Source organism: Muntiacus reevesi, chromosome 3 (assembly GCF_963930625.1).
Source record: "Muntiacus reevesi chromosome 3, mMunRee1.1, whole genome shotgun sequence".
Lineage (NCBI taxonomy): Eukaryota > Metazoa > Chordata > Mammalia > Artiodactyla > Cervidae > Muntiacus > Muntiacus reevesi.
Genome location: NC_089251.1, coordinates 87,928,932 through 87,951,280, shown reverse-complemented (window position 1 = coordinate 87,951,280; position 22,349 = coordinate 87,928,932). Strand labels below are relative to the sequence as shown.

Below are 22,349 nucleotides of genomic sequence, written 5' to 3'. Positions count from 1 at the left end.
CTGTAAGCTGAGACTTGGCTTTGAGGCTGATGTGCTGCCTAGGTGGCTGGAACGCAAGGGCAGATGTCTTTTCATAGCTCACCTATGAGTTTAAAGCAAAATAAGTCAGGAAGTCAGAGAGAGACCAATTCATCCCCGCTTGATTATTTACCCAACATGATGCTGAAAGACATTTGTGTTTTTTGGAAGTTCTGTTCCCTGGCAATGAAATAAAACCTCCTTTCTAGGCTAGAAAGATTGATGTCCAACTACATTAAAGGAGTATGTGAGTAAAAGGAAACTCTGTATTCTGCAAGTGAACACAAGAACTTCCACTGTGCTTATGGGACCATAGGGCAGAGTGCATTATCAGACCCAAAATTTGTGACACAGAAATAAAATTGTTTTAATAAGACTGGAGCACAAACATAGTCCCACTTGCCATGGTTTGAAAATTATTATATGAAGAAGATTTGATTTTATTAGAAGATGAGAGAGGCAAAAAGTAGGATTTAACTTTGTTTTTTTCTCTGCTTAAGGACATCACTGATTGGCATCACATAGCATGGCACATCACATCAGTGGCTATATGTCCAATTTCTTTTCAGTGAATTTTGTTTAGTTGTTTGCAAAGATTTCTATGGTTCCATTTATAGTCCAGGAATTCCAAAAGGAATTTCTTAATTTTTTTCTTTTAATTTGTTTATATATATGAGACCAGTGGTTCTCAACCTTTGCTGCATATTAGAACCACTTGGAGAGTCTTAAAAAAATCCCATGGTCCCAGCAGCACCCAAGAAAAATTAAATGGTCATCTCGGGGTGTAGACCCAGGCATAGGTACTTTTGCAAGGTGATTCCAATGTGTGGTCAAGATTGAGAAGTGCTGGTCCAGAGCAGCACTTAGCAAACTGCAGTGTGTATACAACCCTCCATCTGTGGGAGGTGTGGGGGGTGGGGAGTCTGGTTAAAATGCAGGTTCTGTTTCAGCAGCTCCAGGTGGGACCGACACTCTGCATTCTGACTAGCTCCTGGGCAGTGCCAATGCTGCTGGTCTGCAGACCACACTGAGCAGTGAGGTCCCAGACTATGAAGAGAACCTACAGCTAGATGCCGGATGGCAGACACAGTCATGATGACATGCTGCCCAGATTCTCGCTGGTCCCCTGACTGCTGTCCCCTGCCATGTGAACAAACAGCAAAGCTACCAGAATTCATCTTCCTTTTCCTCTGAGGATTTTTAATTATTATTTGCAATCCCCAAAGGAAAAGCCCTTCTTTCTCAGACATCACTCGACGGTGTGACCGTGAGAACATGAGTCACCCCAAGGCGGAGATTGGGGTCCATCTCCCCGGAGTGGGTGGCTGAGGGCCTCTGTCGGCAGGGTGGCGACCTGTGTCCTCACTCTGGCGGCTCGCCCGGCTGTGGGAACATTCCCTCTGCAGCCCCGGGAACCCTGGTCTTGTGCTTCATCTGTTGGGAGGAGAGATCTTGGTAAACACTGCGTGGGAAGAGGAATGAAATGGGCTGAGAATGAGGCTAAGGAATGGGTGTGTGAAATGCCAGGTTGAGTGAGGCCGGGGTGCCTCAGAGCGGCATTCCAACGCCCACCTCCCCAGCAGCTGGTGGGAGAAGCTCACCTGCCCAGGGAGGCCGGCGTGTGAAGCAGCATGGCACGGGGCCCAGCCGTGCTCTGGGGGGCGGCCTGTCTGCGCCGCACCCTGGGGCCCGGTGTGGGCTAGAGGGGCAGCTCTTACCCTGGCCTCCCGTGCTGGGGGCACCACCAACGATCTCCAGGCCCTGTCCTGTGAAAAGCCATCTTGTTCTGTGTTCCCCATGCCCTCTGAGTGCCTAGAAAGGTCTGATTTCAGACCAAGAACCCTAAATTAATTTACCTGGATGTTTTGGCCATCTTTGGACCAAGGAAATCTTAGGACTGGACTGGACTTTCTGGGCGAGGCCCTCTCTGTAGAGTGGGAGAGTTCTGTAGAACAGCTGCTCAGGACTGAGCTAAAAGTGACAGACGTGTGAAAACTCAGTCCACTGTGGTTCCCGCTCTCTGGTCACATCAGATCAGGTCAACTCTGCCTCCCCTGCCCGCTTCCCAGACCTCTTGCCTCCGCACGTTTGCACATCGGCTCCACACTGGGGGACTGATTGCACATATTTGCTGTGCCCTTATGGAGATCCCGTGTTCAAGCTCACTTTTCTCTAACAAGCTTCCTCAGATTAAGCTAGCTGCATTTAGATAATCATCTTTTATTTCTTACTCCTTTAGCACCTAAGCTTACCGTGAATAATAGACATTTCTATGAGAGTCCATCCTCCTCAAAGGGCTCCTTCATCCACCATCTCATTTTTGATAGAATCAGAATTTTAATATGAAAGGAACCTTGGAAAGCAATTTTACAGAGTAGTAAACTGAGACCCCCTCCCAAGTGTTAAAGAACTTGCCTGCCAATGCAGGAGATGCAAGAGGTGTGGTTGCATCTCTTGGTCAGAAAGATCTTGGCCGGAAAGATCTCCTGGAGGAGGGCACGGCAGCCCACTCCAGTATTCTTGCCTGGAGAATCCCATGGACAGAGGAGTCTGATGGACTACAGTTCATAGGGCTGCACAGAGTTGGACACAACTGAAGTGACTTAGCACGCACACACAAACTGAGACCTGGGGAAGGGAGGGACTTGGCCAAAGCCGAGCGAGCGTCCTAGTCACCACTGGGACCCAGACTGCCGACTCGGGGTTTTGTGTTGCATCCTTCCAGCCTCTGTGCACAGTGCTGCTGCAGGCCGGTGAGGCTGGAGGCCCCTGCAGATCGTTTCAGGGATGGTTCACACCAAGCCAAGGGCATTACACAACAGTGATGCTTGTTGAGTGCGGAGTTCCTTGGCACTTGATTGCATGATGCACGAAGGAGATTTGAATAAATGGAAAATCACAGCATGTTTGTGACTAGGCAATTTTCATATTTAAATGGGTCAGTTATCTCTGATTTCTAATGTCCGTCTCTGAAAGGTTTGGATATTTTAGGAAGGGAACTTGTCAATGATTCTAAAGTTCAGCTGGAATAAATAAACAGATGAAAATATCTGTTTTTTAAAAATGAGTGATGGGGGCAAGGGAGAGTGGTAAATTTGTACTGTCACATATTAAGTCATATTACACTGTTACAATAAGTAAAGTGATTTGGTACTGATATAGAAATGGAATCTCAGTGGAACTAAATAGACAGACCAAAAAATAAATATAGTTAATGATGGAGATAACATTTCGGATCAATAGGGAAATTATGAACTATTCAATAAATGGCATTGGGAAAATTGTTTAGAAAGTAATAAAATACATGCTATAAAATAAGTGATAGGTTGTTTAGAATTAAATGTAGACAATGAAACAATAGAAAGAAATTTTGGTAAATATTTTTATAATCTTAAGAAAGGGAAGGCATCTAATCATAATGCTGAGGTTATTCCTGCATTAACAAGATGAAGACACAAAACACAGATTATTGGCAATATGTGTATATAACAGGATACTGAGTTATTATTCCTATTATTTTAAGGAACTTTTACAAATAAACAGGAAAGAACATATCAGCACAAAAATGGATGAAAGATAAAAGCAACTTATTCACCAAAGTTGAAATACAAATGCTACTAATCATATGAGAAAAACATTCAGCATCCTAAGAAATCAAGAAAATGCAAATTTTTATAAGAGATTCCAATACGCCTCTATGAAATTGACAAGGAGGGAAAGGGAAAATCATATTCAGTGTTGGGAAGGAATAGAAATATTCATCTCCTTCTTAAGGAGCCTAAGTTGTTACAAATGTCCTGGAATGCAGCTTGACAGTATGTCTCAAGTCTTAGAAATGAGAACTCCTTTGTCATGCTAGTTTTGCTCCCAGGAAAATAATCATAAGTGTGCACAAACAAAGATCTGTATAGAAGGATATTCAGTTCTGTATTACTTACAAGAGGGAGTTACTAGGAAGCTATCAGAATGTCCAACAAGAGGAGATTGGTTAAAGAAAATGTGTCAGTCAAAGAATTCAGCCATTAAAGATTACCCTGTACAATAATATTACTGGGTTGGACTGCTATGTTCAAAATGGATAACCAACGAGAACCAATTGAATAGCACATGGAAGTCTACTCGATATTATGTGCCCGCATGGATGGGAGGAGGGTTTCAGGGATAGTGGATAATGGATATATGTATGGCTGAGTCCCTTCGCGGTTCACCTGAAACTAGCACAACACTGTTAATTGGCTATACCCCAATACAAAATAAAAAGTTTGAAGTTTGAAATAAAATATTACTGGGTTGGAGAAATGTTCATGAGCGCATTGTTTTATTCCTGTTGGGGACAGAATGGGGGCAGAGAATGAAGACAAAGGATATACTCCAAAGTGCTGATATGGGTTATCCCTGAGTGATGGGCTAGTGGTGGTTATTTATGAGTGATAGGCTTACAGGTGACTTAGTTTTTTTCCTTTCTTTGTGCTTTTTATATTCTCTCAAGTTTTCTGCCTTGAACATGTTGCTTTTGGAAATTTCAAAAGTTATCACAACAGGGAAAAAAGAAGGGCAGGAGATAACACTTGTAAGAATCTGGCTGGGCTTTGCTCAGCTGACTTTTTGAGAGACCATGTGAGTGACTTATAGTGCACTGGGAGGAGTACTCCCTAGAGCTGCCCAAACCAGGATCAGGGGAGGTAAAATATCCTGCCCTTGTTCCCCAGGCCCTCCTTCCCATAAGGGCCACTGTGGAATAGATCAGAATGTTCGTGGTTTCACCATCTAGGTCTACAGAAGGCATTTCTGCTGTGTTGCCCAGAGGCAAACATAGACCTTGCCCATTCACAAAAAGTGTCTTGCAAGTAGCTGCATGAAGGACACCTGCACTCCAGTGGGTAGTAGAAAGCAATGACTTCTTGACTTGGAAGGTGAGGAAAAATATATTCAGGACAGGTTAATGGAGACATATTATGTGAGCTTTTGTCTTTCGAATACCAACTATCACCTCGACACCTGGAAGAGTAGAAGACCCTGAGAGTCCTCAATTCCAGGAAAGGTAGTGCAGATGTGAAATGTTACTTCCTGTTGCAGAGTGCAGTATTGACCCTCGTGTAGCTAATTGGTAGGTATCTGGTCTTTCTTGACCATCCATCTGAGACACAATAGAGCAGGGCCAACACAACCACCAAAATGAGATCGTTGCCTGTATAGACTTTATATATCTATATGAGCATAGCATATAAAGATTTGTCAAGAGATGGGCTGTAGCGTGTATAAACAGGGAAATAAACAAGCGTTTGGCAAAAGAGGTCCCCAGCTAATCAGTATGTCCTTAAACAGAAATTTTGGGGTAAGAAAGATGAAGATTCAAATAAAAATATAAAGCCAGATGCTTTGGAGAGGGTGGCAGGTATAATTTGAAAATTAAGCTGCACTGAGCCCCTTTGAGTTGATTCTCAGTTCTCAGTTATAATATTGTATTTATTTTTAAATTTCTCAACACGTTAAAGGAGACCATGAAGTTATATTTATCGATTTAGAAAGGGAAAGCTTAACAAAGGATAGGAATAATGTAGAACACAGCACTATGTAAATAATACCTAAAATCTTGGGTAACTATAGTCTTAGAGTTTGCTTTGGGGGCAATGAATAAATTGAACTTCACATTTTAATCTAGTTTATGTCATTTGGACTCATTAGGGAAATGTTTCTGAAACACAAATAGATGGATGAGTCCAGTGAATTGAATGGGTGATTCCAGGATGCTGTGGGCATTAGAGACTGGGTGGAAAGAACGTCATTGGAATAAGTCATTGGAGAATATGTCTTGTCCTGGAGTACATCAACTAAGGTTTATTTGGTTGCAGCAATCAGTTCTGGCTACCGTGAACAAATGCAACCTTGTTGGAAGCCCACAAAACAGCAAGAAAGCTAGAGAATCATACTTGAAAATAGATGCCTCAGGAAGCCAGGCATCGCAGGACAGAACTGTGTTCAACACACTGCAGTTGTGTTACATGAACTCTACCTGCATTATCTCTGTGTCTTCTCAAGATGCAAATTCCATAAGGGAGGGTAGGTGCCTGGCTGTTTCCATAAACCTGTATAAACCCATCATGGAAAAGAAAATCTGGGCGCTGCTTGGAAGTGGAGAAATATTTGTCAGTCAGCCCTAAATTGTTGACCATAAACTTAACAGATAGATGGTTTATCCAAGTAATTAATACTGCTTGGATCCTGATTACAAAGTAGTCATAGGGATAGAATGTGGTTTGACAGCAAATGTCAGATTGGTACATTTTCTGGAAATCTCAGTATGCCACAAATGGAACACCCGAAAGATTCTTTGCATACCTGTTGGATTACTCAGAAGCTGGAGAAGACAGAAACACCTGCTTCTTTGAATGCAACCTTGACCAGAAAGCATTACAGGCTAGCATGTCTCTGTGTCAATTCAAAGTTTCCAACAGGAAAGAAGGAAACACTAGGCATAGTTCAGCTTCAGAAAGGCAGAGTCTCCAAAAATTCAGAGAAAAACCAAATGTGATCCAATGACTAGGATTCTAAAAAGAATGTGGCCTAGGGAGATTGGAAGGCTTATAATAATTCTGAGTTCATAGTCAGAGAGTACATTAGAAAGACAAGGAATAAACATTTAAAGAAGACCTGAGTGTATCTGCTGAGGGAGGTAATAATAAGTTGTAATAAGTTGTGCAGAGAAGATAGAAAGAGATGTCCCAAGAGATATGACAAAGAACAGCACCAAATGGCACTTTGTTGAATGAACAAGCACATTGATGCCTCCTGGGTGGCAGGTGTTACCCTGGGTGCTGGCAGGTGATTACAAGAATGTCAGAAAAGCTGAAAGGCATGAGAAATAGAGGCCTGCCCACATGGCTATTGGCCACGTGAGAAAAGGGGTTTTAAAGCTCCATTTGGGAGCAGACAGGTAAAAAAGGAAGGAATACATCCATTCCTTGGGGCAGATGGAATGAGGTTAGTGCAGAACCAAGGAAAAAGCTACTACTGACTGTAATTTTGTTTTCTTCTTTTCTGTCAAGGAGAGAGCTCTTCAAACTAGAGAAGATAAAACAAACATCGCAAATAAGAAATAGTCTAGAGAGGATCCTAGTAAAAGACCACCTAGTGCCGTAAATGAATTTATGTTCAGGGTTACAAATGAATTACATCTCAGTATACTAAGGGAACTTGTAGAAAAATCATTCCATCCTTGTTGGGAATTTTTAAGTAGATTTTTAAGAAGTAGTTACTGTTGTTGTTCAGTCACTAAGTCATGTCCAACTCTTTGTGACCCCATGGACTGCAGCACGCCAGGTTTCCCTGTTCTCCACTATCTCCCGGATTTTGCTCACACTCATGTCTACTGATTCAGCGATGCCATCCAACCGTCTCATTTTCTGTTGCCCCCTTCTCCTCTTACCCTCAATCTTTTCCAGCATCAGAATCTTTTCCAATGAGTCTGCTTTTTGCATCAGGGGGCCAAAATATTGGAGCTTTAGCATCAGTCCTTCCTGTGAATATTCAGGGTTGATTTCCTTCAGGATTGACTGGTTTGATCTCCTCACTGTCCAAGGGACTCTCAAGAGTCTTCTTCAGCACCACAATTCCAAAGCATCAATTTTTTGGCGCTCAGCCTTCTTTATGGTCCAACTCTCCCATCCATACATGGCTATAGTCAAGCCATAGCTTTGACTATACGGACATTTGTTGGCAAAGCGATGTATCTGCTTTTTAATATGCTGTCTAGGTTTGTCATAGCTTTTCTTCCAAGGAGCAAGCGTCTTTTCATTTCATGGCTGCAGTTACCATTCACAGTGATTTTGGAGTCCAAGAAAATAAAATCTGCCACTGTTTCCATTTTTTCCCCATGTGTTTGTCATAAAGTGGTGGGACCAGATGCCATGATCTTAGTTTTTTGAATGTTAAGTTTTAAGCCAGCTTTTTCACTTTTCTCTTTCACTTTCATCAAAAGGCTCTTTAGTTCCTCTTTGCTTTCTGCCTTTAGGGTGGTATCATCTGCATATTTGAGGTTATTGATATTTTTTCTGGAAATCTTGATTCCAGCTTATAATTCATCCAGTCCAGCATTTTGCATGATGTACTCTGCCTATAAGTTAAATAAGCAGATGACAATATACAGCCTTGACGTACTCCTTTGCCAATTTTAACCCAGTCCGTTGTTCCATGTCTAGTTCTAGTTGTTGCTTCTTGACCTGCATACAAGCTTCACAGGAGGCAGGGTAAGGTGGTCTGGGTACTCTCACCTCTTGAAAAGTTTTGCAGTTTGTTGTGATCCACACAGTCAGAGGCTTTAGTGTAGTCAGTGAGAAAGTTTTTCAGGAATTCCCTTGGTTTCTGTATGATCCAAAGGCTGTTGGAAATTTAATCTCTGGTTCCTCTATCTTTTCTAAATACAGTTTGTACTTTGGAAGTTCTCATTTCACATACTGTTTGAAGCCTAACTTGAAGGATTTTGAGCATTGCCTTGCTAGCATGTGAAATGAGTGCAATAATACAGTAGTTTGAGCATTCTTTGGCATTGCCTTTCTTTGGGATTGGAATGAAAACTGACCTTTTCCAGGCCTGTGGCCTCTGCTGAGTTTAAATGGTTAGAGTCATAGACCTATGTCCCAGGGCTTTTGTAAGAATTAACTTAGATGATTCATGGAAACCTAAAGCATTTGGTAAAGTGGTTTTTGTAATAGTTGTTTTTGTTGTTATCATGCAGGACTGTTTTAAGAAGGGCACAAAAAACAGTCAGGATCTGTCCTGAGGTAAAAAGTTTACAGACTTTCCCACTTAAAGAGCGTTTATAGGAATTGGAGTGATTAGTTATATATTGCTGTGTAACAAATTACCCCAAAGTTTAACAGCTTAATCAGTAAACATTTATCCCACACAGATTCTGAGGCTCAGGAATTATGAAGCAGCTTAGCTGAGAGGTTTTGGTTCAGGGTCTCTCATAGAGGTTGCTTTCAAGATGTCAACTGGGGCTGAACTGTCATCTGGCGGCTTGACTGGGGGCTGAATAATGGCTTCTTCACATAACTCTTGGGTGAAGACTTCCGTTACTTGCCACATGGACCTCTCCATTGAGTGTCCTGATGACCTGGCAACTAACTTCCCCCAGGGTAAATGATCAGAGAGAAAGCAAGGCAGAAGTTATGGTGCCTTTGTGACCTAGCCTCTGAAGTCACATACCATCCATATTCTATTGGTCACCCTTGACATAGCATGGGAGGCAAATTCACAAGGCCATGGATACCAGGAGCTGGGAATCACTGGGACCCATCTTGAAGGCCAGCTTTGCTGGGAGTTATCACCATAGAGTCTCAGATTTGGAAGCTGACTGCAAATACATGAAAGGACTGTTTTCGGGAAGAGGGAGACATTTTGTGTGGCTTCCAAGGGCAGAGTCAAACTGATAATCAGAGAGTTTTCAGGGAGGTATAAGTCAACTTGGTTTGAGGCAGAACCTCGTTGCAATAAACTGACCCAAATAGAAGGAGTTACCTTAGAGGGTAGTGAGCACCTGTGTATAAGAAGAGTCAAGCATAGCTGGATGCCCCCCACCCCTCAGGGACACCATATCGAGGGATGGGCTCTGGGCTAGCCAGAAATTTAGATATGAGCACCTCCATCTCTGTAATATTTCATTTCTGGGTTAGGGGAGAATCTGGGGACATGGGACCCTTTACAGCCTTATTTCTATTATTTTGCTTTTGGTGGAAAGGAACTTTCATCAAAATAGAAGATCTTTGTTTCTGAATCAATGTGGCTTGGAAAAACTATTCATAGGTAAAATGACCTTGGTGTTTCTAGAATCCCCTAATATTTCTCCTTTTAAGAACAGAGTTCTGATGTGCTTGGTTTACACTTAGTCTGTGGGGTTTAATGCTTTTGAACTGTGGTATTGATAAGACTCTTGAGAGTCAGCGGATGAGATGGTTGGATGACATCACCGACTCGATGGACATGAACTTGAGCAAGCTCCAGGAGTTGGTGATGGACAGGGAAGCCTGGCATGCTGCAGTCCATGGGGTTGCAAAGAGTCAGACATGGCTGAGCAACTGAACTGAACTGTGGGGTTTAAACCAGGAATTCTCAACTTTTTATGAGACAGAGGCTTTAGATCTGGAAGGGGCAGGACTGAGTTTTTCTCTTTGGGAATCCCAGCAGACCCTGGAGGGAGGGGTGAAGATACAGTTCTGGGGGTACTGGCTGGCTCAGACATCTACCAGGGGGAAACCAATCCACTCTGAGCCTGTGGAAAGTACTCGCTGACACTTCACTGGGGATTCCATAGGGAGAACTGAGAATGCACCCATGGTAAAAATAGCTTCCTGGAAAAACTTAAGCGGTTGATGGGGGTGGTGAAGCAGTGTTACGTTGGTTACCCTGTGTGCACATAATGTAAGAAGTGTCATTTCCTACAGGAAGGGAGACTTGAGCATACCACTTTCATTCCTCCTTCCTCCCATCTGCCCTTGGACGCTCATTGAAATGAGTGATCAATGGAACATGAAACTATTTCTAAATTTTCAGCAGTACTAGAAGCTCTGAAGAATTTCTGCCAGTGAATGTACAGATGGGATCCATCCTGCCCCAGAGTAGCTTGCCCCCCTCCAGGAGGTGAGGGGATTTCAGGAGCAGAATCAACACCTTGGAAGACCAGGGTATGTGGGTAAGAGCTGGCCATGTGGCAGTGGGGTGAGGGGAGGTCCATCTGCCTGGATCCTCTCTAAACCTCAAGAAAGGACACTAGTCAGGGCCTCTCTGAGTGATGAACTTGGTCAGCTCTTACTCTTGGCATGGCGTGGGTGCCTAGCAACCAAGAGAAGAAGAAACTTCCGGTGCAAAGATAAAACCCTCTGCTGCACTTGGCTCTGCCTCCTACTGAACAGATTCCTTAGGTATTTAATACCAGTACTTAAACTTTGCCTTTTCTATCTTTATCTTTTCTATCTTTCTCTGATGGAACCTATCTTAACTCTCCATCATACTCTACAAGGTAGGTCTTTGTCTGTAAAGATGATGACGCAAGACTTTACTGGCCACATGAAAAGATTTATTATATGAGAAGAATATTCTTGAGGAATTTCAGTAACTGTCTCTATGCTAGGGCTACGCTAAGTCACTTCAGTCGTGTCTGACTCTCTGTGACCCCATGGACTGTACCTCGCCAGGCTCCTCTGTCCATGGGATTCTCCAGGCAAGGATACTGGAGTGGGTTGCCATTCCCTTTTCCAGGGGATCTTCCCGACCCCAGGGATTGAACCTGCAGGAGACTGTTTATCATGGAGAAGATGTTGAATTACCTCTGATTTGTGTCTTTGAGACTGAAGCTGACGTTGCATCTATGAAACCACAGCAGGGAGCTATTAGTAAAAAATAAAAAAACACAACTGCAAGGAGATGAAAAAACATGGCAACCAATTTTGAATCCACAGTGGACCAATGAGCAACAGGTTGGATATGACAGTAAATCAAATCACTGGATTTTTTTAAATGACCTGAGAAACAGCACTAGGAGCTAAGGGACACAAAGATAAAATTACTGAGGAGAAAAATGTGAAAAACAGAAATAAGTGATCCAACATACAGATAATAATATTTCTAAATGAAGAAAGAAAAGAGCAAACTGAGGTTGACACAGTCATGGGTGAATTAATTACAGAGAACTTTTTCCCTGATAGCTCAGTTGATAAAGAATCTGCCTGCAATTCAGGAGACCTCGGTTTGATTCCTGGGTTGGGAAGATCCACTGGAGAAGGGATAGGCTACCCACTCCAGTATTCTTGGGCTTCCCTTGTGGCTCAGCTGGTAAAGAATCCACCTGCAATGCGGTAGACATGGGTTCGATCCCTGGGTTGGGAAGATTCCCTGGAGAAGGGAAAGGCTACCCACTTGAGTATTCTGGCCTGGAGAATTGCATGGACTGTATAGTCCATGCGGTTGCAAAGAGTCAGACACAACTGAGCGAGTTTCACTCAAGCGGAAAAAGATATGTCCTTAAGAATGAAAGCATTAACTTTCAGAGTAACTTGACAAGTTTTTGTTACAAAGGAAAAACTCTCATAAGCTTCCAGGTGAAAACAAAAAACAGGTTTCTTAGAAAGAATACTACAATGAAGCCAGCTTTAGGCCCCTCATCAACTACAAGCCACAAGTCAGTAGTAGGCGGCCTTTCAGGGTCTACAGATTGTGACCCAAGTGTCATTCACATACAAAGCCATAAACATGGGTGAGAAGACAGAAAGATATTCTCTGACACGTAATATTTCACGATGTAGACATACCCTCTCAGGCTCTTCCTGAAAAATGTTCCAAATATCCTCTATGGCTAGATAGCATGTGTATCAGGATTAAAAGCCCCCAGATGGGAATGATGTGGTGTAGAAAAAGCAGTGATGATGTGTGTCCAAGTAACAGTTGTTGATTTAGTTACCGTACTACAGATGTCAAAATTAATTCTTAAAGTTAAATATAGAAATAATTAGGGACATGAAATCAGACTGTAGTAACTGGTAACTGGAGACGAGAGAAAGGGGGAAGTAAAAGTACACTACATTTCTTATCTAAAAGAATGTCTAGTTTCGTTCTTAACTTTGATAATTAGGGAAAATATTTTTAATTTAAAGATGACCATCAATAGATTAAAAGGGAAGATGTATATTCTAGATCGTTAAAAAGTCGAAGAAACATAGTCCTTGATGCAAAAGGACAGCAACAACAGAAAAAAGAAAACTACTAGAAAAAATAAGCATTTATAAAATATTTTAGAAAGTAGTGGTTATTTCTCAGCAATGGCAATTAATTTTCCTAGCAGTTCTAGATTTTCTCAAATTTCTACAATGAACATGTTTAAATAACAAATTATAAAGCTCTTTCTGGGACTGTTATAAAAGTTGTTTTATAATACAACCAGTAAATAAAACATACTACCAGTAAAACTAAAGGCTGCGTGGAAAGCCCCCAGTAATATTGAAAAGATATTATTGAGATCCTTTGATGTAGATGGTCATGTATTTTTTCTGGTGATTTAAGATTTTATGACTGTTGAGATACAAGATGTAGCAATTTGGAGAAATTGTAGGACACCACCTTCTGTATCAGGAGGACTGAAGATAAAGTAGACACAGTGCTATCCTGCCTTGGTGATTTTTTGTCCAGAGAGATTTGATAACCTGGTAATGACACATATCATTTGTGTCATTTCAGTCAAAACACCTGGACCTTGCCTGCTGTAAATTGTGGCAGCAGTGCTTTATATTTTGTCATATTCTCAGACTTCCACTTGAAGAAATAGCCTTTGCTCAGTTACAAATGCTGGTCTCATAAACATTCTGCAAGGACAGGTCCTTCCTGGCTCCCAAAAGACTTACCAACCCTGCAAAGGTGTGTGAGCATTGATCTGACCCTTGTAGGTTGGAGAGGGGACAGGACATACCTTAAGGTGAGGAGCAAAGGGTTCAAACTGGAGGCTTCCAATAAGAGTCAGGTGGACTTGAGATTCTAAGTGTAAGATATATTGGTATTTGGATGAGGTTCCCAGAAAGGACTATGGGAGAAAAGGAGAAAAGGAAGTGATTTATTAAGAGAATTTTTCCCTCATCAGAAATTCACTAACTAACCCCGAGACACTGTCCATACTTCAGGCTTAGCACTTGAGTTATACTCCCTGCTGCAACAGACAAGCCCTGAATGCTGTTTACTTCCTGCTTATTTCAAAGTCTGTGCAGGTGTGCCTGGCCCTTCAGACTTCTTCCCTTGCAGTTATCCAAAGACCCAGGCTCTGTGCCCCTTGAAGGACATTTAGCCAGCAGCTGGAAAAAGAAAAATGGAGATCCCCCTGCAGAGGCTTCCATGGACCAAAGTGGTGCATATAACTTCTGCTCACATCCGTTGGCCATAACATGGTCATGCTTACCTGCAAGGGAGTCAGAAGTGTAGTCTGTGTGTCTAGGAAGGAAAGTAACACAGGTTTGGACGAACTCATGGGAGTTTCTGCCGCAGATTTTTTCCTTCTCATTCCCTGCCTCCTTCACGGAATGGTTTCCCTACTGTCCTCTTTCAATTAAAAAAAAAAAAAAAAAAAGACATGAGTGTAGGAGTTGGAAGTGGAGTAGATAGTGGAAGCATGTGAGGTTTATGTAACTAAGAGGCCAAGCCCAAGGTCAGCTTTTACTAAACATCTTTCATCTGAGTGTCATCTGTCTTCTCTAAACATTTATTTTCTGTCTCCCTCCTCCTTTTCCTTTATAATGATAAAACACGAGGCAGTGACATGATTTATGCTATGCCGATTCAAATCTAAATTTCTAAAGTGGTTGTCGATATAAAAAATGTTTAAACTTTACCTTTTTAATATTGTGCAGCTTTAATGCTAAATAATGTTTATTTTCAAACTCTAAATGTTCACTTTATAAAATTTGAAAAATTATTTTGAAAAAAATGATTGCCCATAATCCCACCACTCTCTCAACATCTCATGGTTTTCCTTCTGGAATATAATCTTAATTAAAGGACTCTTATCTAAGGGCAACCAAAAACCATCAATATAACACCCAGGTTGAAAAGGACAAGTCACGTATTTGTCATGGGACAAAGTCCCAGCCACAAAAATCACATCTGTGTTTTTAAAGCTGTTGAGCTTTGCCTTAAATTTATCTCTGGATACTTCTGTTTCCTCACTTTACAATGAGGAGTGTCCTTCATCTACCCAGACTGCATCTGCAGACTGTAAAAGAAAAAGGCATCTGTCAAAAGTTCTGAGGGCATAGAATGTTCTAGAAAAACAGTCATCCCGATACTTCTTACATATACTCAGTGTGGAGGGTTTGAAGGGATTATGGTTCAAAGACTCAACAAGAGGAAGCATTTTTTCCTAAGGGTGGATTGAGGGTTACCTGCCAACTTCTTCACCTAACAATTTCGATATTAATAAAGAGGAGAACAGAAACACACAGAGCCTGCAAATCCAGGTAGCCCCAGGCTCCAACGGGGCTGCTTCTTCAACAAAGTCAGAAGAGAATTCCCCGTCTAGCGGGGCTCAACTGTGGTTCCCAGAACCGTTCACATCTGGATTCAGAGCTGACTGGTGAGAGCCAAACGTAGATATCCTTGTTTACTTTGTAAACGGAAGTTTGAAATGAAATCTTTTCAAAATGCTGGTTGACACCCAAGAGGATGTAATTAGAATGAGGGGCTTTCTGGTTTGAAGATGTAGAAGAAAGAAATGATCTGTCTCTTTGAAATCAAATTATTAAATTGTAACAGAGATGGGAGGTTTGACTTTCAGTCTTCAAAGCAAAGTCATGATGGGCAATTTTCTTAGTTTGGTTTTTTGCTTTAAATCACGAAAGCCAAGGTAGAGAAGAAGCAATCAGGGGGCTGGAGAACGGGGTCTGGAGGAGAAAGAAGAGCTGATTGGGGATGGGTGATCTTCCATGTCCTGTGCATTTCCCTTCTTTTTCCAACTCATGGACTTAAAATGCAGTTTGGGGGCTACTTGGGGGCATCGCACGCATGCCTCTCTCTCCCTTCCACATGCACTTTAGGGGAGGAGGTGGTATTACTGGTGGATGCTGGACACACGTTAGAGGCCAAGTTGAAATTCATAATGCTGCACATCTTCAGATGAGTAGCCCACACTTCACATGATGTCACTGAAATTTTATTTTAGATTCCTAAAGGCTCTTTGCTAATTAAAACCATTTTGCCTTGGGACTTTTAGCTCTTTTAATTCTAAAATAGCCCTGAGAATTTCATGGTAATTCCTGATTAGTTTACTCTTCAAATGAAAGAATTGTCTTAACTGCAGAAGGTGCCCATGAGGGTTTAACCCTCACCTCACCCTTTGGCTCTTTCTCCCTCTCCCCAACCCTTCCCTCTGTCTCTCCCTCTTTTTTCTCCCTTTCTCTCTCTCTCTCACACACACACCCTCTCTGAAGTGACACACCCTCAGGGGCTTTAGATTCTGCCAACCCATGAGTTCTGGTTTCAGCTCTGCCATTGGCTAACTGAGCAACATTGAACATCCGTAACCTCCCTTGGCTTTACTTTCCTCATCTGTAGACTGGGGTAGTAATGAGCACCTCACAGGACTTCGGTGGGGATTAAACAGAGCTCTCTGTATAAAATGCTGGGTATTGTGCTTGCATTTAGTAGACACTGTATTACTGGTATTGTTGTTCAGTCACCCAGTCACGTCCGACTCTGCAACCCCATGGACTGCAGCACACCAGGCTTCCCTGTCCCTCACCATCTCCCGGAGTTTGCTCATTCATGTCCATTGAGTCGTGATGCCATCCAACCATCTCATCCACTGCTGTCTCCTTCTCCTGCCTTTAGTCTTTCCCAGCATCAGGGTCTTTTCCAATGAGTCGGCTGGTCACATCAGGTGGCCAAAGTGTTGGAGCTTCAACTTCAGCACCAGTCCTTCCAATGAATATTCAGGGTTGATTTCCTTTAGGATTGACTGTTTTGATTTCTTTGCTGTCCGAGGGACAACTACTACTATAACTACTATTAATAATAACAGTAATCATCATTATTAGCATCACCACAGTCCAACTTCAGAAAATCCATATTGGGTTAAAAAATTTAAGACCAGGTACTTTGTTTTTAAGGAATAGAACGGTGCTTTAATTTTAAGGAGAGTAGTGGTCAAAAAAAAAAAAAAATTGCTGCAAACACCAAACTTACTGGGAAACCTTAGATGAACTTGCTCCCTATTTCACTCAGAACATTTAAGCCGTCAGAAAAGAACTTCTCCAGACTCTTACAACTTTACCTACCAATTTGCCAGCACCCATTCAGTTATATGCTACCTTCCTCTTGATTCATAAATACATTATCTGGGCTTCTATCCCAAGGCAACCAACTTCATATACACTGGACCTCATCCCTATACTTTACATAAGGACAATGGTCAGAAATCTTTTTTATCTACATGTCCCTTTTTCGGAATCATTTTACATCATAAACCCAGGTACTTTAGATCAGTGGTCCCCAACCTTTTTGGCACCAGGGACCAGTTTTGTGGGAGACAGCTTTTTCATGGACTGGGATTAGGAGGTGGGGGGCTGTGGTTTGGGGATGATTCAAGGTATTACATTTATTGTTTAGTTTATCTCTATTATTATTATACCAGTTCATTAGATGAGCTGAGGTTAGCTGCTGGAGGCTGGGGAGCCCTGCCTTAGATGGGACATGAACCTAGCAAATTGTTTTTATATTCATGTTATCTGATTCTCTTCTGTTGAATTAGAAAAAGGTACCAAAAGTAATGCAAGTTCTGCCTTTGCCTTAGAAATAACCACAAGCAGAATGAACCCCATTGGTGTCAAATACTCCCAGTGAGTGATTTTCTCTCTGAATATGTATCTGTTTTCTTGTCTGTCTCTTCCCTCCACTCCCCCCCCCCACCCCCGCCTCTCTCTCTCACACACACAGGTGTTGTGTTATTTAAAGCCAATATCTTGGTAAGAAATATGTTGTCTGTGTTGTCTGTTTCTTTACCAATACATTTGTTTGAATTTGGTTCCATCACGTCTGATTCCCCTTGAGTGTTATCCTAAAGAGAGAAATGCTCAGAGGGAATTAAATTAGCTTGGATGCTCCCTTAGGTCCCCCCCCCGCCCCGCCCAGATCTTGTTTAAAGCTGCAGAAGCAACTCAGAGTCCAGTTTAGCCCTGCTCTGAGCCAGGAGCTCCCGATTTCTTGGACATGAGCATCATGTAGCCCAGAGGTTGGGCTCTGGGGAGGGCAGGCTTTGTGAGACCCTTGGTACTATCCTGTGGGCCAGCCCCCACCCTCTTTGCAACTGCTCCTCAATTAACCATCATCTGTGGACAGAAATCTCTTTTGCATCTATGTTTTGCAGTCACCGCTCCCTCATGGGAATAAGTTGTTTCACATGTACCGTCCCCCACTCCTCCCCCAGATAAAGTAATACTTCCTCTTGCTTCTCGTAAAAGTGCCCCTTTCTGATTATTAGAAAGTCATCTAGTTTCCTAACTGCCTAAGAAGCTAAGTGTTCCCCTTCCTCACAGCCACGTGACTTGCAGAGTCCGATTGAGTTTGCTTATGTGCCTTCCCAGCATCTGTCTTCCTGGACTTGAATCGTGTTCTAATCTTCCACAGCTTTTGACTCTCTTAAAATCAAAGAGAACCGAGATAAAAGTCTAGTTCTAGTACTTTCTAGCTGCGTTGGCAAGGTTACCTAAGCTTTAGTTCCGTTTCCTCATCTGAAAATTAGGGAATGGCGATGTTTACCCCACAGGTGGTTTATTTAAGGTGTAAGGAGATAACATGGTCTCCATGCTCTTAAGTGGGGGCAGAGCGGTGGGCAGGGTCTAAAAGAGTAAGACCAGGGGAAGGGGAAGATCAGCTAGGGTCAAAACTAGCCAGTGTTGGAAAAGACTGCTTAAAACTGAGTAAATCTGTATTTGGGGATCATGTAATAGGAAAAGTTTATTATCTTTGATGTGTAAGATTTGCTCTCAGAAAATTGAGAGTCTCGGGGTGGGGGTGGCAGTGACAAAAATGGTCTCCCCTCCCCTCACCCCACCACATCAGTGGGACGGCAGGAGGAGTGGCCGGGCTTCTTAGAGTCACTTTTCTCTCCTTGCTTAACTATGACAAGTGATCATGGCCCCTTAAATGATGGGCCAGACTGCTTTCAGACTGCTTTGTATCTGTCCTTTTTAAAGTGTTCACTGTCCTTGGTTTGTGAGTGAGTTGGGTGATTATATCACACCACCACCACACACAGCCCAAATTCAGCAGAACTGAGCTCCCCTCGATTGACTAGTAGCCCTTAGGAATGAGATGTATTTTCCTACTACTCCTGTGAATGTAACTGAGATGACTCCCCTGTACTCTGCTGACTCCCACTGTTCACTTGAAACCACGCCCTGTTCCTCTGCCCCTCACACTGGCGCAGGAAATGACCTCACTGATTGCCTTCCTTGATGGTAAGTTTCTCTCTGTGGTAAAGGTCAGAAGCGTTACCACACTCACTGCTGACAATGCTCTTCCTCGTCAGGATCACTTCTAAAATTTGTGATAGTTCTTTTTCTCACCCCCCTAATGCCCAGGGGAACCAGGGTCCCTACTCTATCTGGGGAGGTGCCTGTGCTCTGCCCCACCCTTTTCTCTAAGCCCTGGCTTAGCACTTCTGCCGCCCAGGTGTAAGCCTCTGTACCAGCCTTCCCCTCACACGCCGGCTAATTCTGCAGGTTCATGCGTTGGCTCATGTAAGCCTGGAGTTCCATCCCTGTAAAATGGGCTCACTGGCAGCCTAAAGCGCGCCTTCTCCACCCCACAACTGAGACCAGAGGAGTTTGTACCTCTGGCCTTGGCCCTGGGAGCACCAGCGAGCTGATCTCAGATGCACTTAGCTCCATCCGCTCCCCTAACTTCACAGGGGCTGCTGACCAGCTCCCATCGTCATAAAACTCATCTATTGCCTTTTCTCCTAGACATTCCAGAAGCATTAGTTGGCTTTCCCACTTTAGTGTCTGAAGAGAACATACTCAGCCCCAGGTGAAAAACCTGTCTGAAAATTCCTACTAAAAAAACAGGTGTCATTCTTAAACTGTCAGAAAGTTAGCCATATTTGAGGAAGTAATGAAATGGTTATAAATGATGTAAGCTTCACAACAGGCAAATGTGTTCGCAGCTGCTGATGTCTGGAGAAGAGAGTTGAGGAGTTGGCTCCCAGGGACCAGCCCTGCAGAAAGTCCAATTAGGGCTGCTTTTCAAGGGGTTGATGGTCCTCAGCGGTGTGGACGCCCTCCCCCCCACCCCCAGGGGAACAGGGGTGTTAGAAGGCGGTGTTCAGACGGCTGCCTCTGACCCTTCTGACTGCAGAGACCCCTGCTTGAGTTGAATCTGTGGTTTCCACACCCCCTAGATTGCTATTCCAGACCTTCTTCCCGTGAGTGGGGCAGGGGTTCTAGGCCCTATTAGTGGATCTGTGGTCTCCAGGCAAAGTTTTCATAGCTTCGCGAGAGAACAGCAGTATCTGCGAGATACGCATTTGGTTAACAAGCTGGGGAGGCCTCTCATAAATTTCAGAGCAACAGGAACTGAACGGCTTCGAAACTCCAACTGCAGATGGCCTTGGTATGAGGTCTGTTCCGCAAACCAGAGCCTTTGATTTTCCAGTCAGCCCACGTGCATATCAGACCCAGTGCCTGGAGGAGAGGAGGGCAGGGTCTGGAGCCCAAGTGAGGGGGCAGCCTACTCACTCCTCCCTGCCTGGACCCCCAGGGCCTTCTTGGAGTTCTGTTGGCCTCACCTTTCTTTTCCAAGTGAGGTGGGGTTTTTCTATTTTAAGTGTCTAGACCTTTCCTTCCTTCACTTTGATATTTCCTTGCGTTTTCAGAAGGAAGAGAAAGAAAAACTAAGAGGGAGAAAGTAGAGGAGGGTAGAGCAAAAATAAGGAGAGAGAAGAGGGGGAGGGAAACAGAGGGACAGAGGCAGGCTGAAAGACTCCTTCTCTGGGAAGATGCTGGGAGTCAGGGTGTTTCCTTGTATGGCTCATAGTTATGTATGAAAACGAAAGTCGCTCAGTCGTGTCCGACTCTGCGACACCATAGACCATGGAACTCTCCAGGCCAGAATACTGGAGTGGGTAGCCATTCCCTTCTCCAGGAGATCTTCTCTACCCAGGGATCTAACCCAGGTCTCCTGCATTGCAGGCGGTTTACCAGCTGAGCCACAAGGGAAGCCCAAGAATACTGGAGTGGGTAGCCTATCCCTTCTCCAGTGGATCTTCCTGACCCAGGAATCAAACCAGGGTCTCCTGCATTGCAGGCAGATTCTTTACCAGCTGAGCTATCAGGGATGCCCCTCATAGTTATATAAGTTACCAGCAAATCCTCCACCTGATGTGACCGCCCGCCCTGCCTGGCTATAAGGCCAGCAACCAGCATGTAAGGCACACTCAGAAAGTGAAGCCATCTCCTCTCCTCCCAGCCACACCCAGAGCCCCCTTTCTCTAGAGCATCCTTGTGTTAGCATCAGTAGGACAGGTCTTGTCTGTGAGCATACCATACTGCGGTGTTGGGGTTTTCACTGCAGATTCTAGTGGTGTACCTGAGGCAAATACCTATAAAAGCCCTAAAACAAGAATAAAATCTCCCCCTGACCTGTAGGGAGCTTTGCACACTGTGCAGGGCTTTTAAGTTTCTCAGCCCGGGAGGCTTAGCCAGCGCTTCCCCCTGAGGCTGCTGCAAGTGCAGAGGGCCAGGAGGTGGCCCAGCCTCGGACCATGTCTGGTCCCCTCCTCCCCATCCATTTCCCCAGCACAGGTCACACCCCCCTCCCCACCCCAGAGCCACTGGACGTGCTGTTGGAAACAGGAGCCACCCTCACTGCACACATTGAGCTGCTCGGGGTTAGGCACCAGGATGGCACCCAATGCAGACCTTGAACTAAATGCTTGCTCTTAAAATGTTTGGGATGTTACACAAGCTCATGTGACAGAATAGAAATAAAAGGTTTTCATGAGTATGTCTGTGTGTGTGTGTGTGTGTGTGTGCAGGCGCACAGACAATGGGACTGTAGCCCGCCAGGCTCCTCTGTCCGTGGAATTCTCCAGGCAAGAATAATGGAGTTGGTTGTCATTTCCTTCTTCAGGGGATCTTCCTGACCCAGGGATCGAACCGGGGTCTCTTGCATTGCAGGCAGATTCTTTAACAACTACACCACCAGGCAAGCCCAGTTCTCCCAAAGTGGTGGATTAAAGATGAGTTTTGTTCTCACAAATGTTTTTTATTTTACATCGGCACTTACAAAAGGTTTCTACAGTGATGTATCACTTTTGTAATCAGGAAAAGGGGGTTTAAGATAAACAATATTTTAGTGATCATGATCCATCACCTAGCATTGCTCGGTCCCCTCAGCACCGGGGGTTGAGTCAGAACAGTGGGATTGTGGAGTACCGGGAGGCTACCTTCTAAGCTTCAGACTCCCCACCTCACGCTGCTCTCTGACCGCAGAGAGCAGACCAGCAGGTGTTCGCCTTCATCACCATGACAAGGGCAGGGAATTTCCCCACAGCCTGGGCTCTTTGGCTCTTAGCTATTGAACAGCAGACGGTGACATTGGCAAGTGTCTCTGTGCTGTCTTCCTGGAAGATGTCGTCCACCATAACACTTGAAGTCCCCTTCGAAAGCAGCTGCAGAAGTTGCTCTCTGACCATAGACTCAGGCAAAGCTGAGCCTGTCCTGCGTATTTAAAATGGGTGCATTTCTATCTAATGGACTGTGTGCATTCTTGCTTAGATGGCCTGGAGGCGCGGAGGCATGTGT

At 43.8% G+C, this 22,349-nt stretch overlaps 1 protein-coding gene across 2 annotated transcripts in view; it reads left to right on the top strand.

Annotated features, from left to right (window-relative positions):
• Positions 1–22,349, top strand: part of TGFA (transforming growth factor alpha) — a 111,966-nt gene that overhangs the window by 66,138 nt on the left and 23,479 nt on the right. The gene's annotated exons all lie outside the window — the stretch shown is intronic.